We start from the raw sequence: 13,950 nt of genomic DNA on the forward strand, positions 1-13,950 counted from the left end.
AAAACCAAACAAACAAAAAATTCTTTTTGTTGTTTTTCTTTACATCTACTAGGTCACACTTTATCCGTCAAATTTGAGAAAACAAAATGAAATTATTTGCAACCATTTTTTGTTTCACCCTATGATCATTACAAATAAATGATGATATGTATATGTTGTTTTAACCGACTAAGAAATCAAACATAAAAAAAATACTAAAAGAAAGTAGTCTGTGAGTGTGGGCTCTATACTATACAAAAGTTCATATTTAAACCACTCATTACTTTTTTTAATCTTTTTATATTCTTTAGTCCCTAACATCATGACATTTCTAATCTTATGGGTTGAATTGCATAACCTTTGGTGCAAACCTCATCAACCTACCCAATGCATTAGGTGTGACTTTCCTTGCAAATAAGAAACAAACATTGGTGATATTCCCATTGTACTCACATTTCCTTCCACTCCTCATTTTCTCCAAAACCTCAGTAGTCACATCTGTTCTCACAAACTTAGCTGGGTGTATACCTCCCTTTGACCAGTCAACCCAAGTCAAACTTCTATTTGAATTCCTCTCCGAAAATCTTATACTCACAAACGTTGGCAAGTAATGCTCATCGGCACAACATGACCTCTTGCAATGCTTTTGAAATAGTGGAAAATATTTTGTGTCTGATACAACCTCAATAGCTATATCTCGATCCATTTCGAACCATTGAGCTCCTTTTTTCCATTGTTGGATTGTGATGGTGGGACTCATTTGATGGCGATACCGGCCACGGCCAGCCAGGCCGGGTAGATCAAAGGATTCTACAAAATTTTTGGAAGAGTATATTAGATAAGAGTAAATGGTAGAGAAGTTGAAGAGAGGGATACATGATTCAGAGAGGAGAACAAATCGTTGGTTGGAAAAGTCAAGAAGAGCATTGGCTAGTAAGCGACGCTCTGCTTCCACCATGCTAACACTTCCCCATTGCACTTTCTGCATTATACACCAGAATTCTATAAGATGTAATATGTATAGACTATATAGTCAAGCACATGAGTGATGAATTTATATGCCAACGTTATTACCAACACACCCTCCTGCTGCCTATATAAATATAAATAAAGAGTAAAATATATCATTGTTATTTTTTTAACATTATTTGATCTTTAATGAATATCCATTAAAAGATTATTAGCATGACCCTTTTAAAAATGTAAGACACCAAAATAAATTTAGGTTGTGTCTATTATCAAATAAAACAAATGAAAGGCATTTCTAGAAATTTTTAAGCCTCAAAGAACTTAGGGTTCTCTCTAATAGCATTACACCATCTGTATAGACATAATTGTTAGTATTAAATTTGTACCTTACCTTAACGAATTATAAAAATATTTTTTTTAGCCGTATCTTATTTTAAGTGTTGTCATATTATTGTACCATAGTGAATTCGTTATGAGGAGGACAGTGTGCATCCTAATAAATGTGGATTTGGAGCGGAGGTATTCTAGTATTTCCATACTTGTAATAAGTTGTCATAATTTTTATGTGTTTATAATTGAAGGGAGGCAGCTATCTCTGCAATCTTTTGTAACATTTTTTATCATAGTAAAAATCATAACAGTCATAGACATAATTATAATTTTGGATAAATTACATAAATTTTGGTGTTTGTCATATGTGTGTAATTTATTTTTCTTGTATGCTTGTTTTTTTTTTATATTTCGTGTTTCACCAATCTTAATTAGATGTTACAGATTTCTAACACTTGTACTGGTATCAGTACTTGTGTCCATGCTTCATTGGCACTTTTCGTCATTTTGATCTCCAACATATCAATTGTGTTAATTTTATCCTCAAAGTATTAAATGTATGTTAAAGTGGTCATCATGCCTCGGCCTACCATTATTCATTGTTAGAATCTTGAGTATTTTATAATTAAAAATTGCATCTTAAAAAAAAAAAAAAAAAAAAAAGTTTAATTACACCTTTACTCAGCATAGGAACCTTGGATCATTTTTGTAAGTAATATTTCAATTGTGTCAATTTATCAAAAGATAATTTTTTTAACAGAATCTAAGTGTATTTTTTAAAAAATGCTCCTAACTTTGACAATGAATGCTGATGGTGTCAAACATGGAGACCATTGTAAGGAGTCGTTTCGCATACGGATAAAAAAATTTCATATATATATTTTAATTTGTTGTCTTTAATATTTTTTTAAAATTTGTGTCAATTTTTTTTATTTATTTATATTTTCTTGTTCGTGTAGATGAATCTGAAAGCTAAAAAAAAAAATCAAAAAATGTTTATCAAAGACCAAAAAAAAAAAAAAAAGGGGCCAAAAAACCAACTGCTCATGACTTTTTACCTTTAGTGGACTTTTTTTCAATTTTTTTATTTTTTATTTTTTGACTTTTGTGGTGGTCTAATCAAGTACAACTTAAAAAAATTTTAAAAAATAAAAAAGCTCACTAAATACGAAAAAAATACAAAAAATTACTAAATTGACCAAATAAAAATATTTAGAATTAAAATGACTCAAAATGAGAAATAAAATTGTAATTTGCCCAATGTAACTCCTATTTCCAAAAAAAAAAAAAAAAATAGTAAGAAAAGAAAAAAAAAAAAAGGCCAAAAAAGGTAGGCTTGAGTTGAGTAATATTTTATGAGCGACGTGGTGGTTAAGAAGCCAATGCCCTTTGTGTGTGGACCTTTCGTTGTTAGATAGAACGTGTTCCGATTGTATACGTTTTCAATTATTCCATTTTATAATCTCCTGGTAAACGATACAACAATATTATAAATTTAGAAAAAAATTATTCAGAAAATGATTTAGGAAAAAAAAGGGGAAAATTATTTGTAAGTTTTGTTAGGGAGACTTATGCTACATATGGTCATACTAAAAAATTTATGTTTCTAAGTGAAGTTTGTTGACACATTTACCCTCAATATTAGTTGTTAATATCATAAATAATGGTAAAACCATATATAGGAAATTGAATGTTACCATAGATTAAATTTGCAAAACGTAACGTGATACCTACATAAACATAACGTAATGTGGCAATATCAGATGAGACATTACATAAACGTAACGTAACGTGACACCAACATAAACGTAACGTAACGTGACACCTACATAAATGTAACGTAACGTGACACCTACATAAACGTAACGTAACGTACCATCTGCATAAATACGTTATGTTTCGCAAACTTACTAGGTTTTTTATTTTTTAAATTAAATGTGAAAATGTTACTTGTTCATTTATTTTGAAATTCACATTTATATAGATATGATCTATGGTAACATTCAATTTCTTATATATAGTTTTGCCATTATATTGTGTAATAGTATATTAATACCATTTATTTATAACTCATAGGATCTTGTGGAATACATTTCTATTTAAATAGGACTTGAAACTCTATAAAAAATTACAAAGGACTTAACATAGCATACGTGTCCGAAATAAGACTTATAAATAAGTCTCCAAAAAAAAAAAATCTATATTTTAGTATTAACTTTAAATTTATATTACATATTTACTTTTAGCATAAAATTTTAGATAATTTTTCCATGTTATGTAAACCATATATGCAATTATATAATGAAAGGTCAAAAAGGGCCAACCCACTCAAATACGATGACGTGTTGAATTTCGGTATCCAGTTGCAATTTCATTGCCAGTAGTGCTATACGTATCAATTAATATACACATTAGTATATCAATTCGTATTATACTATTATGATTAATTTTACCTATTATACAAATTATAAATATTTAAAATTTCTAAAATTATGTCACATTATCTATTAATATACTAATTAGTACATTAATTGAAAGCATTATTCTTTCATCACTTGACACAAGTTATTAAGAAAATAATTTTCTGTGGGTAGGCTTTTTTATTTGTTAATTGTTCCCTCAATTTTTTAGTTTTCCCATTATTGCAGTCGTGAAAATAATTTTCTGTGAGTAGACTTTTTTGTCTGTTAATTGTTGTGTTGGCTATGTTATTATCATCCCATGTGAGTGGCTAACCCACCTTAGAGAGAGTGGGGTGGTTGGAGACCACTTTAGAGAGAGTGGGAGTGGCACCTCCCCACTAACCAATCCACTCACCATTGCTGTCCAGCTACCTTCCCTCATGATATGTATAAATAGAGGTTGAGAGGAGAGTAGACAATGAGAGAGAACCAAGAGAGAAGAGAGTGAGAGATGTGAGGTGGAGAGACCGTCTCTCTCGGTGTGAGAGAGGCAGACGGGTGAGTGGGTGAGTGAGGAGAGTGTGAGCTCCTCCCCTATTATAATATTTCTGTAATCTCTCCATTGTTATAGTGATAAACGGTTACTCTCCCGTGGACGTAGGCTTTAAGGCCGAACCATGTTAAATATGGTTTCTCCTTCTGTGTGGGTGTATTTTTCTACTTGGTATAATTTCTGGAAGGTCTTGGGCGGGATCCCCGATCCCAACAAGTGGTATCAGAGCCTCGTTGGTGGCGTTTCGGAACAAAAACAGCGTGTTGTTTGAAACTGCCCAGAAATCAAGTTGCTCAAAATCAGGTTTTGAGCATACCAGGAGCAAGGGCTCGAGAAGAGGAGTCCAGAAATATAAAGCAGACACCCAACGGAGGCCGGACGCGTTGTCACGCGCCCCTAGAAGTTGGCGCGTGAATTCCAGTCTCGCCACGTGCCACCACGCGCCGTTAAGGCAACCAGCGCGTGGTCCCAGTCCCTCTCACGCGCCCCACGCGCGGACCAAGGAAGAAGACGAGTGGGGGATGGCGCGTGTACGGCACGCGCAGGCCATGCGAGCCCACGTCAGCAGCGACATGTCATCATCAGCGCCACATGTCATCCACGTGGCAGCCCCGTCAGCAGCCAGGTCATCGACGCGTGGCAGCCAGGTCAGTACCACGTCAGCACGGTTGTGCCATGTCATCTGCCACGTCAGCGTCAAGGGAGGGATCCAGTGCTACGCTGCAATGGTGCAGCCGCATGAGGAAGGATCCAGTGCTTTGCGGCGAAGGTACAGCCGCAGATCTGAGGCGTACAAAATGTTTTGGCTAGATCGAAGCCATTTGGAGTCCGTTTTTGGTGATCCAATAGTGGTTTCCGACTATTTGGAGTATTCCGGACACATCCGTATGGTCAGATTTTGGAGACGGAGTTTCTGTAAAAGGAAGGCAGATTAAAGTGGCAGACGGCGTCAGGGGCAGTGTACGGAATATTCTGTTGGTACACGGAATATTCCCTGAACTTCTGAAAATTGCAATTTGGCCCAGAATTTTCAGAAAATTGTGGTGTGGCCCAGCTTTCGGGGATAGTTTTTCAGTGAGGTCCCCGAAAATGCAACGAAGGTTGGTTCTAGCTAAACGGACCGCTCCGGACGCAACCGCGAGGTCAGAATAGTGAAATTCTAAACGGTTTGGGAAGATTGTCAAAACATGGGTGTTTGTCATCTTCAATAGTCGAAGGAAGGTTGCCGGATATTGTGGAACGCTGCGGATTCACTGAAGAGGTTAGAATGGACAGATTCTGACCAGATTGGACAACCAGATACAGATTGAGATAGATCATTGAAGACCAGAAGAGATCAGGCTTGATTAAATGGTAGATCGAGAGAGATCAAGATTGGTCAGGAGTAATCAGAGGATTGCAGAAATGATTATCTCCGGAGTTCGTCGGAGGATCTGGTTCAATCAAAAGAGAAGACCATTCATCGACGGATAGATGATTTGGCAACCAGTGCAGGCTCAGGGAAATACTGTGGCTGTTGGAGCTACTGTATACGAGTAAGTACTAATGGTATGTGGACATGTAGAACAATAGTTGTAGAGGAGCATACTAAGCGCAGAAGTACAATTGCAAACGTGCAACAGTGCAAGGGTACGCTAGAGTATCGTACAGAGGCGCGAGAAGAATGTGCAGCAGTGGGTTGTTGACAGTTCACAGTAACTTCCAGACAGAGAAATTGAGACAGGTAAAACGCAAGAGTGCGTGCCAAGGAGTGGCAAGTCTTATTTCTCTATGGTGGTTTCTTTAGTTCCATGGCAGCAGATGATAGAGTTGATGCAGATCTCTCAAGCAAGCTTGACGCAGGGAGACCAGAAGCCATGGGTGCGAGCACTATGCACGGAGTTGCATAGTGGTAACTTGTACAGAGCGGTGGAAGTTGTCTTGGCAGAAGGGCTAACTGTCAAACATCAGTACGGACGTACAAGTGAGACAGAACCGAACATCAGGGATTGCAGCACAGACAACGGGCGTATGAGATCGCTGGGAAGTTGTTCTGAAGTGCAGAAAGCAAAGGCTGGTTGTTTAGAAATAAGCTCCGAGCAAGGAAAATTGAGGATGTTGATGTGTCAAACTCTGAAGTTTTCTAGTTGCTCCAGTGTTCATCATGCAAGGAGTTGCACGGTAATGCAAGGAGTTGCACGGTAATGCAAGGGTATCCCGAGCAGGGGGTGCAGGACATCCAATCAGGGGGTGTCAAGATATCTTGGTTGCGCAAGTTCAAGCATAGCAAGTGAAGACATCCGAGACAGGAAGCGTAGAAGAGATCTGAGGGAGATAGGAGCAGAGGCTCTCTCCAAATCAGAGAGTGGTATGAGTTGAGTTGAGGATGTATGATTCCCTCCTCTTCTTGTATCTCTGGTGTATTATCTCTAGCTTCAGGGGATGTAGCGTCTCAATGAGGAGATGAAGATTCTGTTGAAATTTGGGCGTGACAAGATTAGCAGCAGTGTGTGCAGTTTATCACCTCACATGGGTTGAGGGGGTGATTTGTTGGCTATGTTATTATCATCCCATGTGAGTGGCTAACCCACCTTAGAGAGAGTGGGGTGGTTGGAGACCACTTTAGAGAGAGTGGGAGTGGCACCTCCCCACTAACCAATCCACTCACCATTGCTGTCGAGCTACCTTCCCTCATGATATGTATAAATAGAGATTGAGAGGAGAGTAGACAATGAGAGAGAACCAAGAGAGAAGAGAGTGAGAGAGGGAGACGGGTGAGTGGGTGAGTGAGGAGAGTGTGAGCTCCTCTCCTATTATAATCTTTCTGTAATCTCTCTATTGTTATAGTGATAACCGGTTACTCTCCCGTGGACGTAGGCTTTAAGGCCGAACCACGTTAAATATGGTTTCTCCTTCTGTGTGGGTGTGTTTTTCTACTTGGTATAATTTCTGGAAGGTCTTGGGCGGGATCCCCGATCCCAACATGTTGTTCCATCAATTGTTTAGTTTTCTCATTATTTATTGCAGTCTTGAAAATAATTTTCTATGAGTAGACATTTTTATTTGTTAATTGTTTTTCCATCAATTTTTTAATTTTCCCATTATTGCAGTCTTATTAGTGACCAGTTATGAAGCATTCCCAAGTAAAATTTTACGAATGGTAATTGTCATGTAGTTAATGGAAGCATGTGATGTATCGGTAAACATGGTAGATCTGTTCAAAGAGTTAGAATCTAATAAAATCAGGATTGTCTCTAATGGTTCAATCGAATACCGTGTAATTATCATGGGATCAAGTCAGAACATTTATTTTGTAAAGACTTTTGAGAAGATTATTGGTAAAAAAAATGGAAAATGATTGGTGGCCCTAAAAAAGTTGGCCCTAATACCCCTAATTTCCATTTTTGGAAACTGTTTTTTTTTTTCTTTCTTTTTTCCTTTTTTTTTTTTTTTTTTTTTTACCTAAAATGGCATTTCGGGGCATTCGAGCCCCGAAGCCTCGGGCCCTCAATCAGCGCCCAAAAAAAATTATCAGATAATTATAATCACATACTATATCACATTTATTTTTAAAACAGTGAATGATTTGTTTTTAAAATTATATTTTTTTTGCCCCCTCCCCCCGTTTTTTTATCCAAGTGGACTGCTAATCTCTCAAATAGCATGGGGATTCGCAATCTAATCCCATAAAATTGGAGATAAAATTAACATTTTACAAAAATAATAAAAGCAACATGTTATATGTTAAGAATTTTTAACCAATTTATAAATTTAATCTCAATTAACTAACGCATGTTTGGAATTTCATAATGCCTTAAGTGCCATTAGGGCAGTGTTTGTTTTGTAGTTATTTTGTAAACCCCACCGGCTGTGTTTGTTTTTGTTTGCGTTGGTTAATCTTTATTTAGGTTGTTGGGATTTTGCATTTTTGTTTGTACTGATTTCTCGTCAATTTTTGGTGTAGTGCTGATAGATGATTGCACTTGCTTCGTTGATACTTTTACTTATTTTTCTTTTATTGATATTTATTTCAGTATTCTTTGGCTTTGTTTGGGAAGCCTTGGTTGGAGTTTTTTTTGGCTATTTTAGTCACAAAAAATAAAATAAATTTTTTAATTCAATAAGACAAAACATCACATCACATTCAATTCATAATCATTATATTATTTCTATTACAAAAAAATCAAAAAAGTCAAAAGTCCTTCTCAAACCAAGCTTTTTAACCCCAGGCTAAAATAGTAAAAAAAAAAATTAAAAAACCAACCCACTTCCCAAAAAGAAGCTTTGTATATTGAGTTTTATCAATAAAATTTCCATTTTCGCTAATATAAAAAGAAGAAGTGCCATTAGGGCAGTTCAACCCTATTTAGATGCATTATATATCAAGTTCATAGAGTAAAAGGTGAAGGTGAAATCATATTTTCTTACATGTTATACTGTGTTTGTTTTGAAACAAAATTATATTCAAGAGTAATGAAATATTTCCCCCCCCCCCCCCCGATAATCTTCCCTAGCTTCAACCTAGCTTTCATCATCTATATTTTTGAAATTAAAACATCAACGAAAGCCCCAAATAATGAATAAACAATCAAATAAATTTTTTTAATAATCCACCTTGTTAATGTAAATTGTGTAAATTACCACACCACCCACTCCACCTACCACCTCCACTACCACCTTCACCTACTACCATCTTCTCTTCTATATATAGGAATTGTAATATACAGATAAAAATCAATCAATACACAAATCAATCAATAATATAGATCAATTTATTTTACATGGTATCAGAGCAAGGTTAAGAATCTAGTAATTTCGCTTCACCGGCGGGCGGCAACCTCGCCTTGGCCGCCCGCCGGACCCAACATATTCCGCTGATAAAATCAACAAAGATTTGTGCAACTGTCGCCTCAGATTCCAATTCCTGTAAGAAAGCAACATCAAAACCCACCTGTGATGCCAATCCCAGTCCTTGCCATCACATGCCTTACAGTCAGTACAGCAGCCGAAGGGACATGTTAATGCCCAAGCACCACCAATTTCACTCCACTTCAACCCTCTCTGCCCACTGGCTCCACCCAGTTGCAGCAACCAATACAGACAAGTGGCATTATGCATCTGCCACTGCAACCCCCACTGCCACCACAACCGAGACCACCTTCAATGCCGGCTTTCTCTCACCAGATTCATTCACAAATTGGGCAGAACCCTGGTTTCTAGCACTCTGGTCCACCTCAGCTGCATCATTCACAGCCCATGTTTCATTTAGGCCTCAATCCATGATCCAAGCCCTATGTGACCATTCGAGTCACCAACCACAACAAAGGCCTTGAACCGGGTTCGCTGACCGGCCCGAGTCTGCTTCTGAACCGGCATAATCTTCATGACCTCGTCTTTCAATGAAGGACCAACCAAGGTAGATCTGCTCGAGGCTTCGGATCTTGCCGTCTGGGTCATCCATGGTTTCTCTCTCTGGAAATGGAAGCTGAAGAGGAACCTATCGTGGTAGTTCACGGCGAGGACCGCCGTGAGAGCAGAGAATGAGTCGTGGGCGTTGACCTTCAGCAACCACTCCACGGCGGCTCTCCGAGCCCCACCCAAAGATGGGTCTGTTTCGAGACTATGGAATAAGGGGTTTTCTTGTTCTTTTGACAGCAGAGAGGTCAACTCAACTCTTCAACTCAACTCTTCTCTATCAGGCTTCTGATCAACAGTCAAGGGGATTGTTTCAGTCCCTCGGCAAAGCACTACCCTTGAGTCACCACAATTGGATGTAATATTTTGGCAACCTGATCGAACCACCACAACAGCCGTTGACCTGGCAACCTGATAGAACCACCACAGCATCTTCTCTGGCTCTCGCCCAATCACACAGAAATACACATACACGGCCTCTCTCTCTCTAAAAAGAGGAGACCCAAACACCACTCAAGAAAATCAACTTCTCTCTGTGGACCTCTCGGCATCAACCTCTCTCTCTATCTCTCACAGAGCTTCATACACACACACACCCATTTTTCTTTTATTTATTTAATCACACCCACCCACATGGGTTGGTTCCCACTTTTCATCATCAATATATTCTCACTCACTTCCACTTTCTTTTCTTTTTTTATATATCACCCACTCCCTCTTTTTCTTCTGACCCACGAGACTAACCACCCATCAATTCTCTTTTTAAAATACATGATTCATCCTCCACCCACCACACCACATTATCCTCATCATTCTCTCCATACTCATATATATATATATATATATATATATTTTATTATAATATCTTACCCAAGGCAAAAGGACGATTTAAACAAAAAAAAAAAAAAAAAAACAACAACATAACTCGTTTTCATTTCACAAACTTATCCTTTATTTATGTCGGGATCAAATCCGATCACACTTTTACAAAAAAAAAAAAAAACAAACAAACACCCAAAGCTTTGTTTTCTTTTCTGCAGCCGGCCACCCACCGCCCTCACTTCTTCGCCTATTCCGCCGGTCTTTTCTTTTTGCCTCCGTCCTGGACGGCCCTTGCCGGTGCTGCCTCTGTGCTTCCTAATCCACCCAGCACATTCACTCCTCCCTGCTCCTCTACTGCAACATATGGCGGACCTCCAAATCGGAACATCACGGTGGCCTTCCGCTTCAGCTCCTTGTTTTCTGCCTTTAGCACGCTTATCTCTGCTCGCGCATCCTTATACATGCGTTGGAGCAGAGCCAGCTGGGCGTTTAACTGCTGCACCTCATTTGTCATACTCTGCAGCCGGTGCGACAAGTTTGTGACCGCCGTCATGGACTCCACACATGCCTTCAAAGTATACTGATTGACCTCCACATCCGACTGCACAGCCATTTTTTGCTCCACCGACCGCATCGGAAAGTTCAACGGCGCAAAACCGGCAGTGTTTGGTTGAGGTTCACTGGCCACCGCAACCGTTCTCTCTCTTGTTGACTCGTTGAGGTCAGGAAAGAGAGTCAGCAGACCACGGGACGACGAAGCCATTTTTCTCTCGCAACAGAGTGTTACACACACTCTCTCTCAGCACAACAGTGTTACAACCTCTCTCTCTCAGCACAACGAAGAGTTTTACAGAGGATTTCGCAGGTTTTTTGCTTCTGCCTCGGCCTCAGGCTCTGTCTTGGTTAAATAGCCGAGGCAGCCACGCGCATCGCGCGCCTCTTGACGCCGACAACCTGGCACGCCTTTTCATGGCACGTCTTTTCATGACTCGGGCACGCCTTTTGATGGCACGCCTTTTGAAAGATTGGGCACATCTTTTGAGGGCACGACTTTTGAGGGCTCGATATCTACATCCATGTATATCTTTTGGGCAGCCTATATACACACTCATACAGTGTCTTCTACACCGGTCAGCTTTATCAATCCCTTTGTTTCAACCTCAAATAGGTTTCTCTCTTCACACCTATTTGAGTTTGAGGGGGGGTTATACACAGTATCATGTATAAGTCGCCCATGGCGCACTCCCTAAGTCACCCCCTTGGTGCACCACCACAATTTTCTACATCGGTCCGACATGACCCCATAAACTGTCCCGACATTGATTCCGGTCAGCTGCTACATCGGTCCGACTACATCGGTCCGACATGACCTCGTAAACTGTCCCGACATTGATTCCGGTCAGCTGCTACATCGGTCCGACATGACCCCATAAACTGTCTTCTACATCGGTCTGACACGACCACACAGTGTCTGCTACAACGGTCCGACATGACCCCGTAAACTGTCTTCTACAACGGTCCGACATGACCCCATAAACTGTCTTCTACATCGGTCTGACACGACCACACAGTGTCTGCTACATCGGTCCGACATGACCTCGTAAACTGTCCTGCTACATCGGTCCGACATGACCTCGTAAACTGTTCTGCTACATCGGTCCGACATGACCTCGTAAACTGTCCTGCTACATCGGTCCGGCATGACCTCGTAAACTGTCCTGCTACAACGGTCCGACATGACCCCGTAAACTGTCTTCTACAACGGTCCGACATGACCCCATAAACTGTCTTCTACATCAGTCTGACACGACCACACAGTGTCTGCTACATCGGTCTGACACGACCATACCGTGTCTCCTATCCTGTTTTATTTTATTTATCAGTTTATTTTTCTGTTTTGTTACTCTCTCCAAACTCAAGTTGGCTAGTGCCTATCCTCCTTGAGTTTGAGGGGGGCTGTTAATGTAAATTGTGTAAATTACCACACCACCCACTCCACCTACCACCTCCACTACCACCTTCACCTACTACCATCTTCTCCTCTATATATAGGAATTGTAATATACAGATAAAAATCAATCAATACACAAATCAATCAATAATATAGATCAATTTATTTTACACACCTATATAAAATTGAAGTAAAAGAGAGAGAAAAAAAAGAAGCACAAGTTTAATATGAAAAATTAGACTAAAAAAACTGACCTTACTGGGAATTCTCCGGCCATGGAAAACTGAATTTTCAGGCTCGGATTGGTTAAAAGATGGATCGGAGTGCACGTAAATTGAGTAGAATCCTTCATGGCCTTTGAAGAACAACTCCCAAAGAGGCGCTAACAAAACTGGCCCTCTTGTCAAGAACATGAAAGCAACCTTTGGAACCTTTTGAATGGGAATTTACGAATTTTGGGAGTCATTGAGGCCCTCCATAGCAATTCTTCGTCGCTCATATCGTGCGTGACATGTGTGGGCTTTTGATATTCCGATGATCTAATATTGGTTTTGGAAGTTTTGGTGGCTGATAGAGGAGGAGTAGGTGGTGGTGGTTGGGTAGCTGGTGGTGGTGGAAGAATTAATGGTGAATGAGAGATAGAGAAGTGGGTGATTAGTAGATTCAGTGACAAGTCCTTGAGATAGCAGCTTAGTAAAATCCCAGAGGTTATGCCACAGGCAAAGAAGATGAAATAAGAAAGGAGATTAGCAGCTGAGGCTGGTGGTTTTTGGTGTTGATTCTTCTTCATTGTTTAGAGAGAGAGAGAGAGAGAGAGAGAGAGAGAGATTAGATGATGTTCTTAATTATCGCAATATAATGATTAATTCTACAATAAAATGTAATGGTATATCATAAAATATTATGGGATTCCTACCTACAATAAACGACCGCATTATTTTTATTAAAATTGTTGTTACTAATCTAATTTAATGTTATAAAATAAAATTTCAAAATAAAATTAGTGTTAAGATACATTGCTATTCAAGTTCAAAAATTAAACTCACTTTTCAAAGCTAATGATGTTGCTATCAATAAGGATATCACTCTCTCTCATATCTTCCCTAATCATCAATTAATCATACTTACACATCATTGAATCTACAAAATAGGCCTAAAAAGTGAGTTTATATATCATTTTCCTACATATAAATATGTAAAAGGAGTCTAATATTGTAAATATATAGCTAAAATTAGTTGGGCAAAAAGTCTCGTGAGATTTAGTAAAAATGAAGTAAGTCTCACAAATTTAACATAATTATATTAAACTCCCTTAAAGTTTTAATTTATATAATACTTAGATCTCGTTTGACAAGTTAACATTTTAGTTAAAAAGTTAAAAAGTTATTAAAAAAGTCAAAAAGCCTATAACTTATACTAAAAAGTCAAAGATTCTCTTTTCTTTCTACTTCCTTTACACATCTTTTCGTAAAAAGCCAAAAAATTACCCCAAACATACTAGTTTTTTTTATCTCATATTTTAGCTAAAAAGTCAAAAAATTACTAAAATA

The 13,950-nt window shown here is 38.7% G+C and overlaps 1 pseudogene across 1 annotated transcript; it reads right to left on the bottom strand.

Annotated features, from left to right (window-relative positions):
* Positions 1-72: 72 nt before the first annotated feature.
* LOC145793142 (glycosyltransferase BC10-like) lies at positions 73-13,246 on the bottom strand (annotated as a pseudogene). The gene is made up of 2 exons (XR_014333753.1): positions 12,655-13,246; positions 73-961 (listed from the first exon to the last, which is right to left on the bottom strand). The product of XR_014333753.1 is annotated as a glycosyltransferase BC10-like (transcript).
* Between the last annotated feature and the right edge of the window lie 704 nt (positions 13,247-13,950).

The sequence above is a fragment of the Camellia sinensis genome, chromosome 6 (genome assembly GCF_055761805.1).
Source record: "Camellia sinensis isolate YWXY chromosome 6, ASM5576180v1, whole genome shotgun sequence".
Lineage (NCBI taxonomy): Eukaryota > Viridiplantae > Streptophyta > Magnoliopsida > Ericales > Theaceae > Camellia > Camellia sinensis.